At 39.4% G+C, this 22,907-nt stretch overlaps 1 long non-coding RNA gene across 1 annotated transcript; it reads right to left on the reverse strand.

Moving 5' to 3' along the window:
- Nucleotides 1-5,249: 5,249 nt before the first annotated feature.
- LOC132709429 (uncharacterized) lies at nt 5,250-10,558 on the reverse strand. Its single transcript, XR_015732722.1, has 2 exons — nt 10,230-10,558; nt 5,250-5,956 (listed from the first exon to the last, which is right to left on the reverse strand). It is a non-coding gene; the product is annotated as an uncharacterized LOC132709429 (long non-coding RNA).
- Between the last annotated feature and the right edge of the window lie 12,349 nt (nt 10,559-22,907).

Below are 22,907 nucleotides of genomic sequence, written 5' to 3' on the forward strand. Positions count from 1 at the left end.
TAAGAATCACAAATAGTCTATTATTTATAGCAGCAGTAATTTTCATCACCACGGTACCCAGTCTAGAAAATAATTCCTTTTTAAAAGTACAACCATCATAAAAGGAAGAGGATATCTGATAAGTGACCCAGAAAACTGTTCTAAAATCAAGTCATCCTCTATTCCTATAAGGATCAGGCACTCAATATCAACGAGCAGTTAGAAAAATATGGAAATCAGCTGGTCAAGGTTAACTACAACAATCACTGCTTTAAACAAGAGTCAATATTCAAGTCATATACTATAGATTCGACTTGGAGAGTAAAATAATGTGGACTTCTTTCAGGTATTTTTTTCTGCTCCATCTTGGTATTTGTGTCTCTTCCACTAAATAAGAGAAAAGAGGAAACCTATAGAAATCTGATCAATCAATAAAATTAATCAGTTCCTGAAATATAGGAGTAAGCAGAATAAGGAGAAAAGAATGAAAGTGTTAGAATTGCAGATGGAAGGAATACAATTTCATCACACTGAATAACTTACAAGTGAGACTGACTATAAGGAAGCTCGTTGAAAAAAAATATGTCATGTATTAGTGTTACCGCACTGGTGACTATACTGATGAGATGGTCTCCTCGCCTGTAGTAGCTCCATGGTCTTTCTCTATCCAGGTGCACCATATTCAGTGGGCACTTCATTCCAAATGTCCCAGAGACTGTCTGGGACACCAGTATCATCAAGAGCAGAAGCAGGAGGTCCATAATTCATGGAGTTGAATTGATTGCCTGTTTCCAAAGAAGAGTTAGATGATTTCAAAGCACTCTCAGAAAATGGAATATCAAGTGACTTTCTTTTTTCAAACAGAAACAAATTGAGCTTTAGCTGGAAAAGAGGGAAAGGTACATTCAGCAGCACAGCCCCTGCCTGTATCCTAAATCTTGTGTAAACCATTCAGCATGAGTAGAGGCTTATATCTTTTTCTGATGCAAGATCCATTCCACATTGCTTCAGTCTGACGTTATATCAAAAGCAGCCACTGGAAAAGTAGCAGTAGGTGTCTCCAGGTCTGTGATTATGATAATTACTGTGAGTGATAATTTGTCCTCTTCCAGGGCTCCATGTACTGAGGGGCAACTGGAGAAAAGGATTTTTTGTGAAATGTTGCAGATACACCCCTGGAGACACTTTTCTATAATGGTTGTCATCCTTCCTGTCAAGACATGTCCAGAAAGTGATGCTGGAGGAAGATGCTTCAATAGCCAAGGAATTGACTTCTACCGTCCACTATTGTGTCATATGGTCTCCAGAGATTGCTAGAGAAGGTTACCTGGAGCTATGCAGTTTGGTGACAATCTAGGTTCTTGACACTTAACTCTTGCGTTCTCTAACACCATCTGCACCCTTGAACCCTGCCTAATGTTAACAGCAGATCTTCTTTGTGATTTTCTTTTCTCCAGGTATTAATCCTAATCTGGATCTGATTTTAAAATTCCTTGCACCTGAAGTGACATTTCATTTCCATCTGTTCTAGAAGTAGAATTTTTGGGATGAGAGCTGACTAAGAGGCAGGAAAGTGACAGTCTGTAGACTGTATTCTTGGGTAAATGGGGAGAAGGGATAGAAATTTTTATTTTCCTTGACACTCTGTTATCCTTCAATATTCATGGAAGACACTAAAATCCTTTATATTTTGATGTTTCATAATTTATTAATTAATTAATTAATTTATTTATTTTATTCAATTTGTATACCGCCCTTCTCCTAGTGGACTCAGGGTGGTGCACAGCCAGAACTAAAACACATGCCAATACAAAATTTAAAATTATTAAAAGAATTACATAACTGGCCCAAATTTAAAACAATTCAATTAAAACCCAATGATAATTTAAAAGCTAAAAAACTAAAAAAGGGGGAGGGGGTTCACGCCAGCCCTGCTTGATGGAAAAGAAAAGTTTTCAGGGCACGACGAAAGACCCGGAGATCCGATATCTTTCGGATATAATGGGGATGAAGTCTGCAACTGAGATGGTGGTGGTGCTGACAGTGTTGTGTACAGTTTGAGCTGATTCCTTGCCAGACCCACCCAAAAACTGGTTTAGAGATACATAGTGGCCCTTTCTCTGGTTTTTAACGGATTAACAGAGTTGGAATGGACATTTTAGGCCATCTAATCCAAGCCCCCCCCATCCAAGCTGGAGACCCTTCACCATTTCAGTCTCTCCTTGAAAGCTTCCAGTGATGAAGCTCCCACAACTTCCAAAAGCAACCTGTTCCACTGGCTGATTGTTCTCACTGTCAGAAATTTTATCCTTATTTCCACGTTGAATCTCTCCTTGTTCAGTTTCTATCCATTATTCCTTGTCTGGTCTTCAGGTACTTTGGAAAATAGCTTGACCTCCTTCTCTCTGTATGGATACACTTGGTGGGATGGGCCCCATTTGACATTCCTATCTCTCAGGCTATGTGTGACACCCCCTCTCCCAACAAACACACAAGTGCTTTGGGGTGCAGTGGGAAGACCTGTGTTCCTTGTTTACTGAGTGATTTATTGTTGATATTTTGTTTCTTACCTGGAGAACAGATGGAAATGAACTGTCACTTCATATGTACAATATATTATGCTTGGTGAACATGTAAGAAAAGTAATACAGAGGAGTTTAAAGATAAATGTTCAACATTTTATTTGAGGATTGATGGGGGATCAGTTAGGAAAATGCCATGGAACATTGGTTTGAGAACATTCAGAACTACCCAGCAGAGAGTAATGGCTTGTGAAATTGACAGAACTTCCTGAAATGGACAAACTGCCTATTCTAAATAGAGAAAGGGCAACATCTACATGTATTGGTGACTGGAAACCCATTATGGGTTTTTTTTTGTGTGTGTGTGTGTGTAAAAATAAAGTTGTGGTTTATGGTTTTCATACAGAGGAAAGTATAGATAAAAAGAGTCACAATGTAACTTTAGGAAAAGGAAGGTTAAAATATAATTGTACCAAAACATGGCCATATTACCACATGTTTATGCAGCAAAAACAAACTTTCTCCACATTGGTTAAAAGTGCAGATTTTGACACAGTCCTTAAATGATACACATTTATCCAAGTCCAAGAAGGAATGAGGAAAGCTGAGAACTTCTTGGGTGCTAGAAATATACAGATAAAGAAATAAATAATATAAATAAAAAATATACAGATAAATAAATAATACATAAATAAATAAAAAAGATAAAGCCAACAAGGGAGATACACCCAAAGAAACATATATCAGCTAAATTTGAGACACTATGTGATAATTTCAGGAGGAATTCCTTCTTTGAATGGGATGTCCTTGCAAACATCCATTTCCAAAAATTAAGAACAGGTCTTCTGAATCAGGCCAGGTTCCATCTTTATCTCTCAGTGCCTTGGTAAGACCACACTAGGAATTCTGCATCCAGTTTTGGTCGCCATGATGTAAAAAAGATGTTGAGACTCTAGAAAGAGGGCAGAGAAGAGCAACAATGATGATTAGGGGACTGGAAGTAAAATGGTTGCTGGAATTGGGTATGTCTAGTTTAATGAAAAGAAGGACTAGGGCTAGGCTCACATGATAGCAGTATTCTAATATTTATGGGGCTTCCCCAAAGTCAACCTATTCTCTAAAGCACCAGAAGGCAGGACAAAAAGCAACAGATGGAAACTAATCAAGGAGAGAAGCAACCTAGAACTAAGAAGAAATTTTGTGTCAAAATAATGAATCAGTGAAACAACTTACCTCCAGAACTTGTGGGTACTCCAACACTGGAGGGTTTTTTTCTTTAAAAAAAAAAAAACAGTTTTGACAGCCATTTCTTTGAAATGGTATAGAGTTTTCTGCCTGACCAGATGGTTGGACTAGACAAGATCCCGTCCAACTTTGTTATTCTATTAGTCATGACCAAAATAACTCTGGAATGTCCACCATCTCCCTTATAGTGGTATAAGGGAGATGGTGGACATTCCAGAGTTATTTGGAATGTCTCTCTTATTTTATTTCTACATAACTTGACCAGATGGATAATCCAGATTATTCAGATTTTCCAATTATATTGAATATGGATGGAGAACACTATCTTCCAATTGCCTTTTGATTATTTCAGCTCCAAATTGTTGCGCCTTCTTATGTACAGGGGGCAACTTGAAAGAATTTATATGCTTGACCTGTTGGAATGTGTTGAAATTCTTCGAACTCACATTTATTCATTTCTTCTGGTCGTAAGATGCTCCTTTGTATTCAAGTCTGGCCTCAGAATGATAATGTAGCACTTGGGGATGAAGACACAGACCAGCAGACCAGCACTGGAGGCCAAGATGGAGAAGACCTGCACAGCCACCATGTATTTCCCCTTGGTGCTCAGGTAGGTGGGTAGAAAGGAGACCCAGACGTTGCAGAAGACCAGCATGCTGAAGGTGATCAGCTTGGCTTCATTGAATGCTCCAGGGAGATTCCTGGCCAGGAAAGCCACTGTGAAGCAGATGGCAGCCAGGAAGCCCATGTAGCTGAGGGTGATGTAGAACATGAAAACAGAGCCTTCGTTGCATTGCAGGATGATCTCTCCAGGCTGGGAGTGAAAGTCTGAGTCACAGAATGGGGGAGAAATTCCCAACCAGATGGAGCAGATCATAATTTGGACACTAGAACAAGAAAGGATGATGGAGTTGGCCAAGCTCTTCCCCAACCATCTCTTCACTTGGTTTCCTGGTTTTGTGGCCAGGAAAGCCAGCACCACCGTGATGGTTTTGGCCAAGAGAGAAGAAATGGCAACTGAGAAGGTGATGCTGAACATTGTTTGTCGGAGAAGGCAGGTGGCTTTCCTTGGTTGACCAATGAAGAGAAAAGGACACAAGAAGCAAAGCAGGAGAGAAACCAGGAGGATGTAAGAGAGGTCTCGGTTGTTGGCTTTCACAATGGGAGTTTCTAGATGTTTAATGAATATAATTAAAACAAGGCCTGTGGCTAAGAACAAGAATAGGGCAAAAGAGACCAGAAGGATTCCCAGATGTTCTTCATAAGAAAGGAAGGTTATAACTTTGGGGATACATTGGATTCGGTCCCCATTTGGATATTTTTCATCTGGACACTTGGTACATTTTTCTGTATCTGAGTAAACCAAAAAAGCAATATTTTTTTAAAAAAATATTCTGTACTTTCACCTTTCAAGAAACACTTTCCTGGGACAAAATTTGTTACCAGCAGCATTTTCTGAGAAACATTGCTTAAAATCTCTACAGAAAGAATGTAAGAATATCATTTTATTTTTAAAAAGAGCTTTATTTTTATAGTTTATGTAATTAGAAGTACTGTAAACTGAATGATTTCTTCTGTAGTTTGCAGAACCTACATTATTAGAGGTAGATAAAGAATCAATTAATCTTTTTAGACATAAATAACATGGAATCCAAACTAGAAAGTAGAAGAGAATTTTTTTTTTCTGGCCATAGAGAAGCTTGTCTAATCTGCTACACCATCAATCCCTTCCTAGGCCTTCCCTCAAGGTTTTTCTGCTATTGATCCCACTAGAAAAGAAATTGTGCAATTTGAAGATAATAGCCATAGCGCTTAGACTTATAAACCACTTCATGTGCTTTACAGCTTTGTCTAAGCAGTTTAGAGTCAGTCTATTGCCCCCAACAATCTGGGTCCTCATTTTACCGACCTCGGAAGGATGGAGGACTGAGTCAACCTTCAGCTGGTGAGAATTGAACTAGCAGACTGGTTGTAAAAACAAAAACAATTGAGCTTCAGTCTATCTTTTAACTTGTATTTGTATGAAAGTGTTTCTGGTCAATCCACTTCCACAAGGCCTCTCCTTTCCCTTGGTGTCCCCCACCTTCATGGATGGAGATGGTCCCCTCAGGACAAGGAATGCAGTCATAGCAGCAAGCAGGCTCTCCTTCTCGCTTCCGCTTGACAAACCCAGGATGACAACTTTCCACACATTGGGACTGAGGCAGAGACTAAGCAGAAAAAGAAGAAATGCCAAAGAAAATAGATTGGGATGAAGCATGAATGAAAATGGATGAAGAGATTAACATTAGTCAAATAGTTCCTGGGCTTCACTTAGATAAATATGAAATCTTTGACTCATTCCAAACAGATTTAGGAGAGATAAACACTGGCAGATTGTTCATTTACTCCCCCCCCCCTTTGCTTTTGGCATCTATAACATTGAAATAAAGGATTTTTCTACAAAAGAAAGACTGGAGGGGTGGAATTGAAAAGATTTCAGCCTTAAGTGACAACCAGTTTGGTTCCTCCTCTTAGCCTTGTTAACATGCATTTCTCCATTCTTCACATAACTGTGATTTTAAAGTAAAGTATGATGATCTTGCATTCAATTTTGGAAAAGATGTTATTGTAAAAGATTTATTAATTTTTATTATATTAGACTTATTAAATAAAATAATACTGTACTAAAGAAAGAAACTTTGGACCAGTAGGATCTGGATAGGCCTCTTCTGGAGTATACAAAACATTGCAAAACTGTTTCTCTTTGAAAGTAGTCCAAAACCACCCCCCAATTAAGATAGAAAGGGGAAAAATTCCTTAAAAATTAGGACTTTATTTATTTGTGTGTTTCTTTCCTCATTTCACATGGCTCTCAACCAAGAGTAAAACTGACTGCCTAGTTTTTAGAACTGGGGTGAGATGAGATGCAGGAGAGGTCATGAGAACTTGTCCCTCAAAAAGGCATATTTTCATCTTCAGCATGTGGGACAAGAGTAGGAACTTGTGTCCAGCTCTGTATCTGGGTCTTTTTCTTTATAAGAAACAGGCAGACAAACACTGAGCTCCCCAACAGCTATTCCAATTGGGGGGAGAAGGTTTACCTCTCCACAAAATATTTGAGGTTAAAACTCCCTAGGAAGAAAGTGGGGCCAAAGTTTATGGAATCATTCCCCATAGTAAAGACAATCAACCCAGTCACAGTGCAATTGAAATTGCCCCAACTGTTAGGGAAGATACACCTGGTATTCCACAGTAGCCTCTTAAAATCCATGGTCAGATCGACTCCGAGGCCACTATATCGTGAGCCCCCAGACCCCGTGGTCATAGGGGGCCAAACCCATTATGAGGTGCAGCGAATCTTTGACTCCAGGTGGCTCAGGAGACAACTCCAATACTTCATCAAGTGGAAGGGTTACCCCTTATCAGAGGCATCTTGGGTAAAGAGTCAAAATATGCAGGCTGATCGCCTTATAGCTAACTTTCACATGGAGAATCCCAATAAGCCTGGGGAGGTGGTCATGACCCTAATTTCTATAACTGCACTCAAACTGTCTTTGTTTTGCACAGGTTGCCTTCAGGAAGTGAGGGGGTGGGCATGGAATGTCAACTTGTTAAGCTTTCCAGATCAACTTCAAGTTGCCATAAAGAGGAGGGAGGAGATTTGACGGAGCTGCTTGGATATACATTCCTCACATACCTTCCTCCTCACTGTATCCTAGGTTACTAGCGTCAGCAGGAGGGGTGGCTTTTTATGTCCCACCAACGTGGTCCATTGGGGAATGTGATTTATGACATGTCCCCCAGTGAGGAGGGGGGAAACAGGGTCAAAGGTGAGCTGTAGCTCACGCTGGTTGTTGTGGCCTGTCAGCAGCCTGTGCAGATTGTAGCTGATTCTGACAGCGAGGAGGCTGGTGTGGTGCTGTGCCAGCAGCCTGTGCAGCTGGCACTTGAGTCAGACAATGAGGAGGCTGGAGAAGATGTGGTGCCAGAGGCAGGGATTCAGGCAGGGCCTTCAGAACCTCCAGAAGCTCCTTTAAGTGAAGAGGACGAAGAGGAGGAGCCTCTTCTTGATGCACGGGCGCGCAGAGAGGCCAAAAGGCAGGAGTGGCTCCTCAGGAGGAGGTCTCCTCGAGAGTAAGTCTTGGGGCTAATTGGCCACTCCCTCAGCCTATTTAAGGAGGAATGCCAAGTGAAGCAATTTGTAGGGAACAACTTTAGTTCACTCTACTTCGCGTCTGGATTCTCTGCAAATTGCTTCTGGGCTTTCTGCCAACCTTAGTAAGATTGTGATTACTTTATCTTTGGTTTCTTGTAGGCTGTTAAGAAAGTTTATTAACAGCCTTTGTTTTGAAAAAGACTGAGTTATTTTAATGAATTAAGTTTTGTACAAACTTTGTGTGTGCTGTGTTCTTTGAGGTCCATAGCTGGGGCAGAACACCGGTAGGGCAAACCTCATAAGAGTAGATGCTATCATGCTGCTCCTAATAAATCATTGGATTCTTTTTGAAGCTTGGCTCGAGTCTTATGAGTTAATTAGGGCATCAGTCGGAATGCTGACACTGGGTCTTTTTCTACTGAAGAACTACAATTAGGGGACACCAACTTGCATGGAAAGATAAATCTACATTTCTTACTAGTGAAATTTGGATCCTCCTTTTCGCTCAGAGGGATTTAAGGTAGCCAGTAATAAAGATAAAAAAAATGCATTCTAGGTTTTTCAGATGAAGTGCCCTTTTACAAGGCAAAATCCAAATCTAAGCAGCATTTCCTTTCAAATTCTCCCTTGTTATTTCCAAAACGAGGAAGGGCTTTTCTTTGAATCAAAGTCTTGTTTTGCTGCTTCAGTTTTCCAAGTTATGGGCATTATCTCACATCAAATCACCCTTTATGGTTTCATGTGATGCATGAACATCCCTGTCCTACTGTCCCCATTTATATGTAATCATTCTATGCATTTATGGCTATGTTTTGCCTTATATCCTTTTATTTGTGCCAATTTTTTTCATGTGTCCATGTCTATGTCTATTCTGTTACTTGTTTCCTTGTTGACAAACAAACTGTCACTGCGTTATTTTATTTACCAGCTGAGCTCATCATTTCTGGATTATCAGACTCTCCGTAGCTTGCCAACTTCTTATCAGTAAGCTACGTGTTTCCGTATCCACCCACATTCCTTCACTTGCTTCTCACACTCTTTCCTTTGTTCTCTTTCCAGCAAGGTCCGGCTGAGATAGCCGGCAAGAATTACTTTCAAAAATGTAGCAATTAACTTTTCTTAGTTAGTGAGGTGTTTTATTTTCTTTATAACAAATAAATGAGTTTTTTTAGAAACTTCTCTTCGTGTTTCTTTTTCGGAATATTGCAAACAAGGAGGAGCCACGATTCATCTCCTCTAATTAAACCAGGGTAATTAGTCCCAGAGCCAAACATGGGATTAATAAATGCCCTGACACAAACAAACAAACAAACAAACAAACATCTTTGGAGCTTCTTCAGAGGAGCAGAAGGCCTATTGCTTATTCCGGTGGGGTGAAAGAGAGACATGGGTAACTCTGGCCAGGTTTGGGCTGCTTAAAAAGATTATAGAACATCAGAGACCTTTCAAGAGAGACATTCCTCAATATGGACAAGGTGAAGCTTATTTCTCACACGGACCAACAGGACCTCTAAGCAATCATGACTATATTTCATCTGATTCAGTCCAAACCTTAATGCAGACACTGCTAAAAAGAACTTGAGGCTATTAGAAACACAACTGCCAGCACCTGAATATCTCTCACCCGCTTTATTCTTGGTCTCCATCCTAAAGAATAATCACCCAGCATCCAATATTGGACATGACTGAATCCGTTTAAAAGAATACACTACACAGAGTGATCAATTTGGCACAAGAAACAATTGGTTGCCCTCTAACACCACTGGACGACATCCCCAGGATGACTAAGGAAGATACTCAGAGATGATTCACACCCTGGTCAGTGTCTCTTCACACTTCTACCATCAGGCAGAAGACATCGAAGCATAGCCATCTGAACAAATAGGTTCAAAAATAGTTTCCATCCTTGGGCTGTCAGACTCTTAAACACAACCACAATCACTCCATGCACACGCGGAAATGTATGACTAGGTTTTTTTTTTCGTTTTTTTTTTCCCCTCCTAATTATTTCCATAGGGATTATTTTTTTACTATTTAGGCTGTTTGCATTTTTTATCATGGATTGCGCCAGTGAGGCTAAAACCAAATTCATTGTATACATGATGTACAATGACAATAAAAGCTATACTATACTATGCTAGAATATTTTTTATCATGGCATCTGAAGGACACTTTTGTGAATAGTACTGAAGTCTCCACAATCCATCTAACAAAATGTTAACTTTTCTCTTCTGTACATTCAACTCCCAGTGAGGGTCATCCACCATGGTGATTATTGTGAGCCCACTTGAAATGGGTCGTAATCTTTAGAAAAAGGGAAAAAAACACAGCTATGTTTGACCCACCTTGTTGAGCTGATTTATCCATGAAAGAGCAATTTCGTTAATAATAATTCTCTGTCTATCAATACTCCCCAGTTTCCTTTTCATCAAATCCCCCTCAGGCGAAATCACCACAAACTCAATGTCCATATCTGCAGCTATTTCTCCATTATGGTCCATGTAAAGATTCCAGTGGGAAAGATTGTAGAACTCATTCTTCTCCAGAAAGGGATGGAACTAGAATACAAACATTCAGGAACATTAAAAGCAGAAACCTTGGTTTGTTATCCCACCTGCTATTTTCATGTGTGACTTTTTCTTCTAGTTTTTTTTTTTAAATTGCAAACATGCTTAATGCTGAATAGTTGCAGAAACTGAGCATGGCTAGTCTAGTGAAGAGAAGGACCAGGAGAGATATGATAGCAGTGTTCCAAAATTTGAGGGACTGCCACAGAGAGGAGGAGGTCAAGCTATTTTCCAAAGCACCTGAAGTCCAGACAAGGAACAATGGATGGAAACTAAACTAGGAGAGATTCAACCTGGAAATAAGGATAAGTTTTATGACAGTGAGAACAATCCACCCATGGAACAGAAGTTGCCTTCAGAAGTTGTAGGAGCTTCATCAATGGAAGCTTTCAAGAAGAGACTGGACTGCCATCTGTCAAAAATGGTGTAGGATCTACTTGGGCGGGGGGTTGGACTAGATCAGGGGTCAGCAACCTGCCGCTCTGGAGCCACATGTGGTTCTTTCATCCCTCTGCTGCGGCTCTTTGTTGCTCAAAATATGCATCACAACTGCCAATGTGCGACATCTGCCAGCACACAATTTATTGATCATTTTGACTCCCAGTAGGCCAACCATGGATAAATCCAAGAAAAGAAAAGTTTCAGAAGAAAACAGAACATTTAATGGTACGTGAGCAGATTCATTTGCTTTCACTGCTGATGAGACTGGTTTACCAGTATGCTTAATATGTGGTGAGAAATTGCAAAAAACAAATGTTTAATATCAAACATATATCTGCTACCAGCTCCTTGGTAAATTATCACACGCAACCCAGCAACTAGATTGGCCAAATCTACTGGACTTTTGTAGCACAAGGAGGTTGGTATGATTCCTCTCTTTCTCTAATGGATTCCTTCTCCAGAGGAATTTAGTTTGTTGGGTCCTTGTTGGGACCCCATACCTGCCATGGCTGCAGCCTTGGAGCCTCCAGTGTCTCTTGGGTCTCCTTCCTTCTCCTCCAGGATCTGGATGAATATGCAGCCTTCAAGACATGGGCCAGAGTCATAAAGATAATGTAAACAGAATCACTGTTTTCAACGAATATCCCATTCAAATCATCTTCTGTCTCCACTGGAGTTTTTTGGGTGCATCTTTTCCGGCCTTTGACAGAAAAAATATGCTTTGGAAAAGAGCACTGAAAATTCTTGTCTTCATACTGGGAGTCTAAAAAGGAAAAGGGTTCAAAAGCACCATATTTTGGGCTTGTTTTTTGCAGAAATTCAAAGCTCCAAATACTATGGATGTATTTGTGATATCCAAGATGAGTCATTATATAGTTTCCCAAACTTGTGGTGATCCAGATTTTCTCTCTGATGGGTCCTGACAAAATGTCAAGTGTTAGATGAAAAATATGAAATGTGCTTGAAAGAATAATATTTTCTATGAAGTGAACAAAGACGTTGACTTGCTTCCAGTGAGAAAAGCTGGAATCCCTCAAGGGTGCTCGATGTCCAGTCATTGAGAATCGTTGTGATATAACGACACAAATTCCATTCCTGACAAGCGAAGGAGGAAAAGTCCTCAGGAAATTCTCTCCCTCCTCTGTGTCTGGAGCAAGGAGGCCAATCAAGGTCCATCTGAAGTGCAGGAGGACTCGGACAATTGCTGAATACTGAAACCCTTCTTTGAGGAGCATCCGGTGGAAAAAAGGGAATTTACTTTTATCACTCAGAGTCTCTGAAACAACTCTATGACTGATCTGGAAAAACAATGAAGAAGGGAACTCCAAAATATGTGTCTTTAATAAATCCAACTTTGTTTTGTTAAACATCTTAGAATAGTTTGTTGATTGGCCATTGTTTAAAATATTAAACACAGAAGACTTTATATAAAAATAGAAGATGAGAAACAAATTAAGTAAAAAGAATAACAATTAAAATGCAAATCATATTTCTCTATTATCCCTACAATTTAATGCAGTCAGACTCATGTATGCAGATGTTAACTGAAGTATATTGCTCCAGTAAAGGGCCATATTATATTTAAGTTTGGAAGATTGCTACATCGTTCCCTGCTTCTATATTTCAGATTCTTTGTGCAGCCATCTTTTTACTTTCTTCTCCAGATGAACAAGAGACAGGAAGACCATAGTTCCTCATATAATTTGTCAATTGTATAAGCTGAGAGGACATTAGTTGAAATTTTGTCTGTTCTGACAGACACAATATAGGGAGGCTGTAGTTTCCATAGCTTTCCTTTTGCACCAATAATTAATGATGTTAATTGACATTGATTAATATCAAATTAACAATTAAGAAGTAAACAATACCCCAATCAAGGAACTGCCAAACAAACTAAGAGTAAACAACTCCCGCAAAAAACCTCCAACCATTCCCACCAGTGCTTACAGGGCAAGTCATTAGAAGATAAAATTGAGAGCATACCCCACACTCCTTACTAGCACTCATGATCTTGCCTAGTTTGGGTAATGAAACGTCTGCAAGAAAATAACCAAGCTCAGAAAGTTAAAGAAACCGACACTTCAACACCAAGCTACAAATATTCTCCTCTATCAATTTGATCCCATCCCTCTATTGATGCAGCCTAGGTCTGCATTGGCTTTTTTTGGCAGCTGCAACATATTGGTGCCTCCTATTTAAGTCATGGTCCAATTGGACACCTAGATTTCTCTCACAGTTGCTACTGCTCAGCCAGGTATCAACTTTTCTCTAGCTGTGCATTTAGTGTTTCTTGTCTAGGAATAGGACCTTGCTTTTCTCACCACTGAGAATTGCATTTCATTGGATAGGGCCCAGTGCTTCAGTCTGTCAAGATCCTTCTGAGTCTTGAGTCCACCTTCCAAAGCAATGTTAGCAATTTCCCCTGACTTGGTGTCATCTGCAAATTTGATGAGTTCCCCTTCTTTCCCCTCATCTAGATCATTTGTGAAGATGCTGAAGAACACTTAAGCCAGAAGAGGGCCTAAGATAGAATCTTGGGGTACCACACTGCATTCTTCCCTCCATGTAGATGCCGTTCCATTGTGGACTACACACTGAATGTGGTTGGTTAGTGAAAACTGTGTCTAAAGTTTGAGGAACCATCTCACCCCAAAGAAGGCATGCTGCAGAACTCATCACTCAGGGAATTCTGATTGGCTGGGTCCAGGAGAAGAATGTTCTCTGCCATTGCTCCTGCCCTTTGGAACAACTTGTCCTCCAGAGTGAGGTCATTTCCCACTCTCCTGACCTTCTGCAAGAACCTGAAGACCTGGCTTTAACAGTTGGCTTGTTGCCCCAATGGGGGAGTGTCATTTGGAGGTGGTTGATTAATCAATAGCAGATCCCACCTCCAAGCCTGCTCATCCTACTCCGTCCTCACCCCATGTTTTAGGTATAGTTGGTAATTTGTATTTTTAGTGCTATTACAAGTGCCTTTTCCTGTAGTTTTATCAATTTTAATATTGTTAGCTGCTCAGAGACACTATGCAGTGGGACAGGTGGCAAACAAATTTAATAAATAAATGAAAAAAAAAATAAAGCCTTCAGTAAGAAATTATTTGTTATTTATTCCCTGAGCAACTGTCAACTCTACTCAATAGGAACTTAGCATTTATTTTAGACACAATATCTATTTGATCAATGGGTCAATAATTGATTGACCCGTTGATTGATATATACTTTTTATATATATTTAGAAAATATTATTGCCATCTTCCACCCAACTGGATATAAGAGGTCTTATTTATACGTATGTGTAAATCAACCTGCCAACAGGGGGACTCACAACATGGGAACTTTTTTTGAAAAGTTCAGCTTGTAGAAAATCATCTCTTTTATGATGAATTGTATTTTTTAAATAAAGTGATTAATTAATGGTAGTGGTCACTGTAAAACATATATGTTTTATCAACAGTAGATAAGATTGGAATTAACAGAATAACAGAGTTGGAAGTGACATTGGATGTCTTCTAGTCCATCCTCCTGCTCAGGCACCTGCACCACTTCAGAAAAATGGTTGTCTAATCTCTTCTTAAAAACTCCAAGTGTTTGAGCATTCACAACTTCTTCAGGCAAGTTGTTCCATTGATAGATTATTCTAACTGTCAGATAATTTCTCCAAAAATAATCTAGGTTGCTCCTCTCCTTGATTAGTTTCCATCCAGGACTCCAAGATTCCTCTCACAGTTAGCTTTCTATCAGTGCTGCACTTTCTTATTGTACAGAAGACCCTTTGATTGGACACGGAGCCTCTCCTCGCCTTCACAAGTATGCAGCAGAAGCCCCCAAAGCAACAGAGATGCTATCATCAGAGGATATAACTGTTTTGATACATGATCTCATCCTAATGTGTATCCCAGTTCCCAGCCATGACACCTAAAATGGACATAGTGAAAAACAGCTCTTGAATTCCATAGAGAAGATATGGATGGATCTATCCTGCATCCACTATCACCCCACTCACGTTGCTATGTAGAGAAACATGCACACAAACCTGTGGGACTTTGTAGGTGCCTACTAATGTTGACATCTGGATGGAATTCTCCCTGTCAGCTGCATCAAGAAGAGCCAAAATGTTGTCCTTCCTTCCACAGCTGTAGTTGGGAACATTGGCTTCTCCAGTAGAGAGCATGTCCAGCAAGACTTCTGAAGTGCCCAGTGTGTTCAAATAGTTGTCATGGATATTGTAACCAAGTGTGAGATTGCACAGGAGCTGGATAGTCTTGTTGATCTCTTGAATGGTGAAAATAAAGCGTTCTATTCCTTTGGAAGTATAAGTTTCACTAGTGTAAAAAATGCTTTGGTTATTAGAAGCATTATCAACTTTTTTCCAATTTCATTCTCTTTATCAACAAAAGATTATTGAGTCTGAAGCCAATACTGATCAAAAACCAGAGGCACCCATTCAATATTTGTAAATGTTGAGAAAATGGGAAGCAGATAAGAATCACAAATAGTCTATTATTTATAGCAGTAGTAATTTTCATCAGCACAGTACCCAGTCTGCAAAATTATTCCTTTTTAAAGTACAACCATCATAAAAGGAAGAGGATATCGGATAAGTGACCCAGAAAAGCTGTTCTAAAAACAAGTCATCCTCTATTCTTTTATGGATCAGGCATTCAATATCAATGAGCAGTTAGAAAAATATGAAAGTGAGCTGGTCAAGCTAAACTATAACAATCACTACTTTTAAACAAAAGTCAGTCTTCAAGTTATGCATTCTAGATTGGAAATGAAATGGAAAATAATGTGGACTTTTTTCAGGTATTTTTTTCTGATCCATCTTTGTATTTCCACTAAATAAGACAAAAGAGGAAACCCACGGAAATCTGATCAATCAAAAAATAATAATAATCAGTTCCTGAAATAGAGGAATAAGCAGAATAAGGAGAAAAGAATGAGAGTGTTAGAACCGCAGATGGAAGAAATACAATTTCATCACACTGAATAACTTACAAGTAAGACCGACTATAAGGAAGCAGGTTGAAAAACAACATTTTCTGGTTTAGTGTTACAGCACTGGTGACTATACCAATGAGATGGTCTCCTGGTCTGTAGTAGCTCCATGGTCTTTCTCTATCCAGGTGCACCATATTCAGTGGGCACTTCATTCTAAGCTTCCCAGAGACTGCCTGGGACACGAGTAGCATCGAGAGCAGAAGCAGGAGGTCCATAATTGATGGAGTTCAATCAATCCCCTTCCTGTTTCTAAAGAAGAGTTAGATGATTTCAAAGCACTCTCAGAAAATGGAATATCAAGTGACTTCCTTTTTTTCAAACAGAAGCAAATTGAGCTTTATCTGGAAAAGAGGGAAAGGTACATTCAGCAGCACAGCCCCTACCTGTATCCTAAATCTCGTGCAAACCATTCAGCATGAGTAGAGGCTTATATCTTTTTCTGATGCATTCCATCAGAAAACATTCCATGTTGCTTCAGTCTGACATTATATCAAAGGCAGACACTGGAAAAGTAGCAGGAGATGTCTCAAAGTCTGGGATTGTGATAATTACTGTGAGTGATAATTTGTCCTCTTCCAGGGCTCCATGTACTGAGGGGCAGCTGGAGAAAAGGATTTTTGTGAAATGTTGCAGATACACCCCTGGAGACACTTTTCTACAATGGTTGTTATCCTTCCTGTCAGGACATGTCCAGAAAGTGATGCTGGAGGAAGATGCTTCAATAGCCAAGGAATTGACTTCTGCTGTCCACCATTGTGTCATATGGTCTCCAGAGATTGCTAGAGAAGGTTACCTGGAGCTATGCAGTTTGGTGACAATCTAGGTTCTTGACACTTAACTCTTGTGCTCTCTAACACCATCTGCATCCTTGAACCCTGCCTAATGTTAAGAGCAGGTCTTCTTTGTGATTAGATATTAATCCTAATCTGGATCTGATTTTAAAATTCCTTGCGCCTGAAGTGACATTTCATTTCCATCTGTTCTAGAAGTAGAATTTTTGGGATGAGAGCTGACTAAGAGGCAGGAAAGTGACAGTCTGTAGACTGTATTCTTGGGTAAATGGGGAGAAATTTATAGAAGGGATAGAAATTTTTATTTTCCTTGACACTCTGTTATCCTTCAATATTCATGGAAGACACTAAAATCCTTTATATTTTGATGTTTCATAATTTATTAAATTATTTATTTATTTATTTATTTTATTCAATTTGTATACCGCCCTTCTCCTAGTGGACTCAGGGCGGTGCACAGCCAGAACTAAAACACATGCCAATACAAAATTTAAAATTATTAAAAGAATTACATAACTGGCCCAAATTTAAAACAATTCAATTAAAACCCAATGATAATTTAAAAGCTAAAAAACTAAAAAAGGGGGAGGGGGTTAACGCCAGCCCTGCTTGATGGAAAAGAAAAGTTTTCAGGGCACGAGGAAAGACCCGGAGATCCGATATCTTTCGGATATAATGGGGATGAAGTCTGCAACTGAGATGGTGGTGGTGCTGACAGTGTTGTGTACAGTTTGAGCTGATTCCTTGCCAGACCCACCCAAAAACTGGTTTAGAGATACATAGTGGCCCTTTCTCTGGTTTTTAACGGATTAACAGAGTTGGAATGGACATTTTAGGCCATCTAATCCAAGCCCCCCCCCCATCCAAGCTGGAGACCTTTCACCATTTCAGTCTCTCCTTGAAAGCTTCCAGTGATGAAGCTCCCACAACTTCCAAAAGCAACTGGTTCCACTGGCTGATTGTTCTCACTGTCAGAAATTTTATCCTTATTTCCAGGTTGAATCTCTCCTTGTTCAGTTTCCATCCATTATTCCTTGTCTGGTCTTCAGGTGCTTTGGAAAATAGCTTGACCTCCTCCTCTCTGTGGTTGTATGGATGCACTTGGTGGGATGGGCCCCATTTGACATTCCCATCTCTCAGGCTATGTGTGACATCCCGTCTCCCAACAAACACACAAGTGCTTTCAGGTGCAGTGGGAAGACCTGTGTTCCTTGTTTACCTGAGTGATTTATTGTTGAGATTATATTTCTTACCTAGAGAACAGATGGAAATGATCTGACATTTCATATGTACAGTATATTATGCTCGGTGAACATGTCCAGAAAGTGATGCTGGAGGAAGATGCTTCAATAGCCAAGGAATTGACGTCTGCCTTCCACTATTGTGTCATATGGTCTCCAGAGATTGCTAGAAAAGGTTACCTGGAGCTATGCAGTTTGGTGACAATCTAGGTTCTTGACACTTAACTCTTGTGCTCTCTAACACCATCTGCACCCTTGAACCCTGCCTAATGTTAAGAGCAGGTCTTCTTTGTGATTAGATATTAATCTTAATCTGGATCTGATTTTAAAATTCCTCGTGCCTGAAGTGACATTTCATTTCCATCTGTTCTACAAATATAATTTGTGGGATGAGAGTTGACTAAGAGGCAGGAAAATGACAGTCTGTAGACTGTATTCTTGGGTAAATGGGGAGAAATTTACAGAAGGGATAGAAATCTTTATTTTCCTTGGCACTCTGTTATCCTTCAATATTCATCGAAGAAACTGAAATCTTTTATATTTTGATGGTTTATTTATTTTATAGTTTCAGAGTTTATTAAATAAATAATGGGGATGAAGTCTGCAACTGAGATGGTAGTGGTGCTGACAGTGTTGTGCATGGTGAGAGCTGATTTCTTGCCAGATCTACCCAAAAACTGATTTAATTTAATTTAATTTAATTTAATTTAATTTAATTTAATTTAATTTAATTTAATTTAATTTAATTTAATTTAATTTAATTTAATTTAATTTAATTTAATTATTTAATTATTTAATTTAATTTAATTTAATTTAATTTAATTTAATTTAATTTAATTTAATTTAATTTTTTAATTTAATTTAATTAATTCAATTTATATGTCGCCCCTCTCCAAAGACTCAGGGCATCTCACAATACATTTTAAAAAATCATTATAAAAAACATTTTAAAAATAAAAACATTAAAAACATTAAAAACTCATTCACGTCATTCATGGCTGGATCTCGCCAGATCACAAGAGCGAGATCAACGGTCCCAGGCCTGCCAGAAAAGCCAGGTCTTCATCGCTTTTCAGAAGGCCAATAGGGTGGGGATGGTCCGGACCCCAGGAGGTAACTGGTTCCAGAGAGCCGGGGCAGCCACAGAGAAGGCCCTCCCCCATGGGCCCGCCAGCCGGCATTGTTTAGCTGATGGGACCCGGAGGAGACTGGATCTTACCGATCACTGGGAGCTATGCGGCAGAAGGCAGTCTCGAAGATAACCTGGCCCTGAACCATGTAGGGCTTTAAAGGTAATAACTAACACCTTGAATTGTGACCGGAGACTAATAGGGAGCCAGTGCAGCTCGTGGAGAATTAGATACATAGTGTCCCTTTCCCTGGTTTTTAACGGATTAACAGAGTTGGAATGGACGTTTTAGGCCATCTAATCCAACCCCCCCACCACCACTCAAGCTGGAGACCCTTCACCATTTCTGACAGATGGCAGTCCACTCTCTTCTTGAAAGCTTCCAGTGATGAAGCTCCCACAACTTCCAAAAGCAACCGGTTCCACTGGCTGATTGTTCTCACTGTCAGAAATTTTATCCTTATTTCCAGGTTGAATCTCTCCTTGTTCAGTTTCTATCCATTATTCCTTGTCTGGTCTTCAGGTGCTTTGGAAAATAGCTTGACCTCCTCCTCTCTGTGGTTGTATGGATGCACTTGGTGGGATGGGCCCCATTTGACATTCCCATCTCTCAGGCTACGTGTGACATCCCGTCTCCCAACAAACACACAAGTGCTTTCAGGTGCAGTGGGAAGACCTGTGTTCCTTGTTTACCTGAGTGATTTATTGTTGAGATTATATTTCTTACCTAGAGAAAAGATGGAAATGATCTGACATTTCATATGTACAGTATATTATGCTCGGTGAACATGTAAAGAAGGTAATACAGAGGATTTTAAAGATAAATGTTCAATATTTTATTTGAGGATTGATGGAGGATCAGTTAGGAAAATGTCATGGAACATTGGTTTAAGAACATTCAGAACTACTCAGCAGGGAGAAATGGCTTATGAAATTGACAGAACTTTTTGAAATGGACAAACTGCCTATTCTAAATAGAGAAAGGGCAACATCTACATGTATTGGTGACTGGAAACCCATTATGGTTTTTCTTTTGTGTGTGTGTGTGTGTGTAAAAATAAAGTTGTGGTTTAAAGAGTCACAATGTAACTTTAGGAAAAGAGAGATTAAAATATAATTGTACCAAAACGTGTCCTTATTACTACGTGTTTCTGCAGCAAAAACAGACTTTCTCCACATTGGTTAAAGGTACAGATTTTGACACAGTCCTTAAATGATGCATATTTATCCAGATCCAAGAAGGAATGTGGAAGGCTGACAATTTCTTGGGTGCTAGAAATATACAGATAAAGAAATAAATAATATAAATTAAAAATATACAGCTAAATAAATAATACATAAATAAATAAAAAAGATAAAGCTAACAAGGGAGATACACCCAAACAAACATATTTCTGCTAAATTTGAGAAACTATGTGATAATTTCAGGAGGAATTCCTTCTTTGAATGGGATGTCCTTGCAAACATCCATTTCCAAAAGTTAAGAACAGCTCTTCTGAATCAGGCCAGGATCCATCTCTCTCTCTCAGTGCCTTGGTAAGACCACACTTGGAATTCTGCATCCAGTTTTGGTCACCATGATGTAAAAAAGATGTTGAGACTCTAGAAAAAAGGCAGAGAATAGCAACAATGATGATTAGGGGACTGGAGGTAAAATGGTTGCTGGAATTGGGTATGTTTAGCTTAATGAAAAGAATGACTAGGGCTAGGGTTACATGATAGCAGTATTCCAATATTTATGGGGCTGCCCCAAAGAAGAGGGAATCAACCTATTCTCCAAAGCATCTGAAGGCAGGACAAAAAGCAACAGATGGAAACTAATCAAGGAGAGAAGCAGCCTAGAACTAAGGAGAACTTTCCTGACAGAATAATATTCAATGGAACAATTTGTCTCTAGAAGTTGTGGGTGCTCCAATACTGGAGGGTTTTTTTTAAAAAAAAGTTTTGACAGCCATTTCTTTGAAATGGTATAGAGTGTTCTGCCTGAGCAGATGGTTGGACTAGACAAGGTCCCTTCCAACCTTGTTATTCTATTAGTCATCAACCAAATAATTCTGGAATGTCCACCATCTCCCTTATTCCACATTTGTGGGATATTTAAATATGGATGCTATCCATTCTTTTGGAATTGTTTTGCAAACCAATTTATACGGCTGTATTTCAGCTCCCCCCTTATTTTATTTCCACATAATTTGACCAGATGGATAATCCAGATTATCCAGATCTTCCAATTATATTGGAGAAGGATGGAGGACACTCTCTTCCAATTGCCTTTTGATTATTTCAGCTCAAAATTGTTGCCCCTGCTTATGTAAGCTTGAAACAATTTATATGCTTGACCTGTTGGAATGTGTTGAAATTCCTCGAACTCACATTTATTCATTTCTTCTGGTCGTAAGATGCTCCTTTGTATTCAAGTCTGGCCTCAGAATGATAATGTAGCACTTGGGGATGAAGATGCAGACCAGCAGACCAGCACTGGAGGCCAAGATGGAGAAGACCTGCACAGCCACCATGTATTTCCCCTTGGTGCTCAGGTAGGTGGGCAGGAAGGAGACCCAGACATTGCAGAAGACCAGCATGCTGAAGGTGATCAGCTTGGCTTCATTGAAAGCTCCAGGGAGATTCCTGGCCAGGAAAGCCACTGTGAAGCAGATGGCAGCCAGGAAGCCCGTGTAGCTGAGGGTGATATAGAACATGAAAACAGAGCCTTCATTGCATTGCAGGATGATCTCTCCAGGCTGGGAGTGAAAATCTGAATCACGGAATGGGGGAGAAATTCCCAACCAGATGGAGCAGATCATAATTTGGACACTAGAACAAGAAAGGATGATGGAGTTGGCCAAGCTCTTCCCCAACCATCTCTTCACTCGGTTTCCTGGTTTTGTGGCCAAGAAAGCCAGCACCACTGTGATGGTTTTGGCCAAGAGAGAAGAAACAGCAACTGAGAAGGTGATGCTGAAAACTGTTTGTCGGAGAAGGCAAGTGGCTTTCCTTGGTTGACCAATGAAGAGAAAAGGAGACAAGAAGCAAAGCAGGAGGGAGACCAGGAGGATGTAAGAGAGGTCTCGGTTGTTGGCTTTCACAATGGGAGTTTCTAGATGTTTAATAAATATGATTAAAACAAGTCCTGTGGCTAAGAACAAGAATAAAGCAAAAGAGACCAGAATGATTCCCAGATGTTCTTCATAAGAAAGGAAGGTTATAACTTTGGTGATACATTTGGTTCTGCCCTCATTTGGATATTTTTCATTTGGACACTTGGTACATTTTTCTGTATCTAAGTAAACCAAAAAAGGAATATTTTTTAAAAATATTCTGTACTTTCTCATTTCAAGAAATCCTTTCCTGGGACAAAATTTGTTACCAGCAGCATTTTCTGAGAAATATTGCTTAAAAGCTGTACAGAAAGAAGGTAAGAAAAATATCATTTTCTAAAAAACAAACAAACAAACAAACAAACAAAAAAACAGCTATATTTTTATAGTTTATGAAATTGGAAGAAGTCCTGGAACCTGAATGATTTCTTGTGTAATTTGCAGAACCTACATTATTAGAAGTAGATAATGAATCAACTAATCTTTCTAGACACATTTCCTGGATCCTGCCAGATGGCACCTCTTAATATACTTGACTCTGGATGCCTATCTTTTGAAATCAAATTACCTACAAAAAAAGTTAGTTCTGCAAATAATCTGGATTCCAATCTGAAAAGCAGAAGAGATTTTTTTTTTCTGGCTGTAGAGAAGCTTGTCTAATCTGCAACACCTTCCTGTCACCTCCTAGGCCTTCCCTCAAGGATTTTCTGCTATTCCTCCCTCTAGATATGAAATTGTGAAATTTGAAGATAATA

The sequence above is a fragment of the Pantherophis guttatus genome, chromosome 2 (assembly GCF_059756535.1).
Source record: "Pantherophis guttatus breed Tessera chromosome 2, ASM5975653v1, whole genome shotgun sequence".
In the NCBI taxonomy this organism is placed as follows: Eukaryota; Metazoa; Chordata; class Lepidosauria; order Squamata; family Colubridae; genus Pantherophis; species Pantherophis guttatus.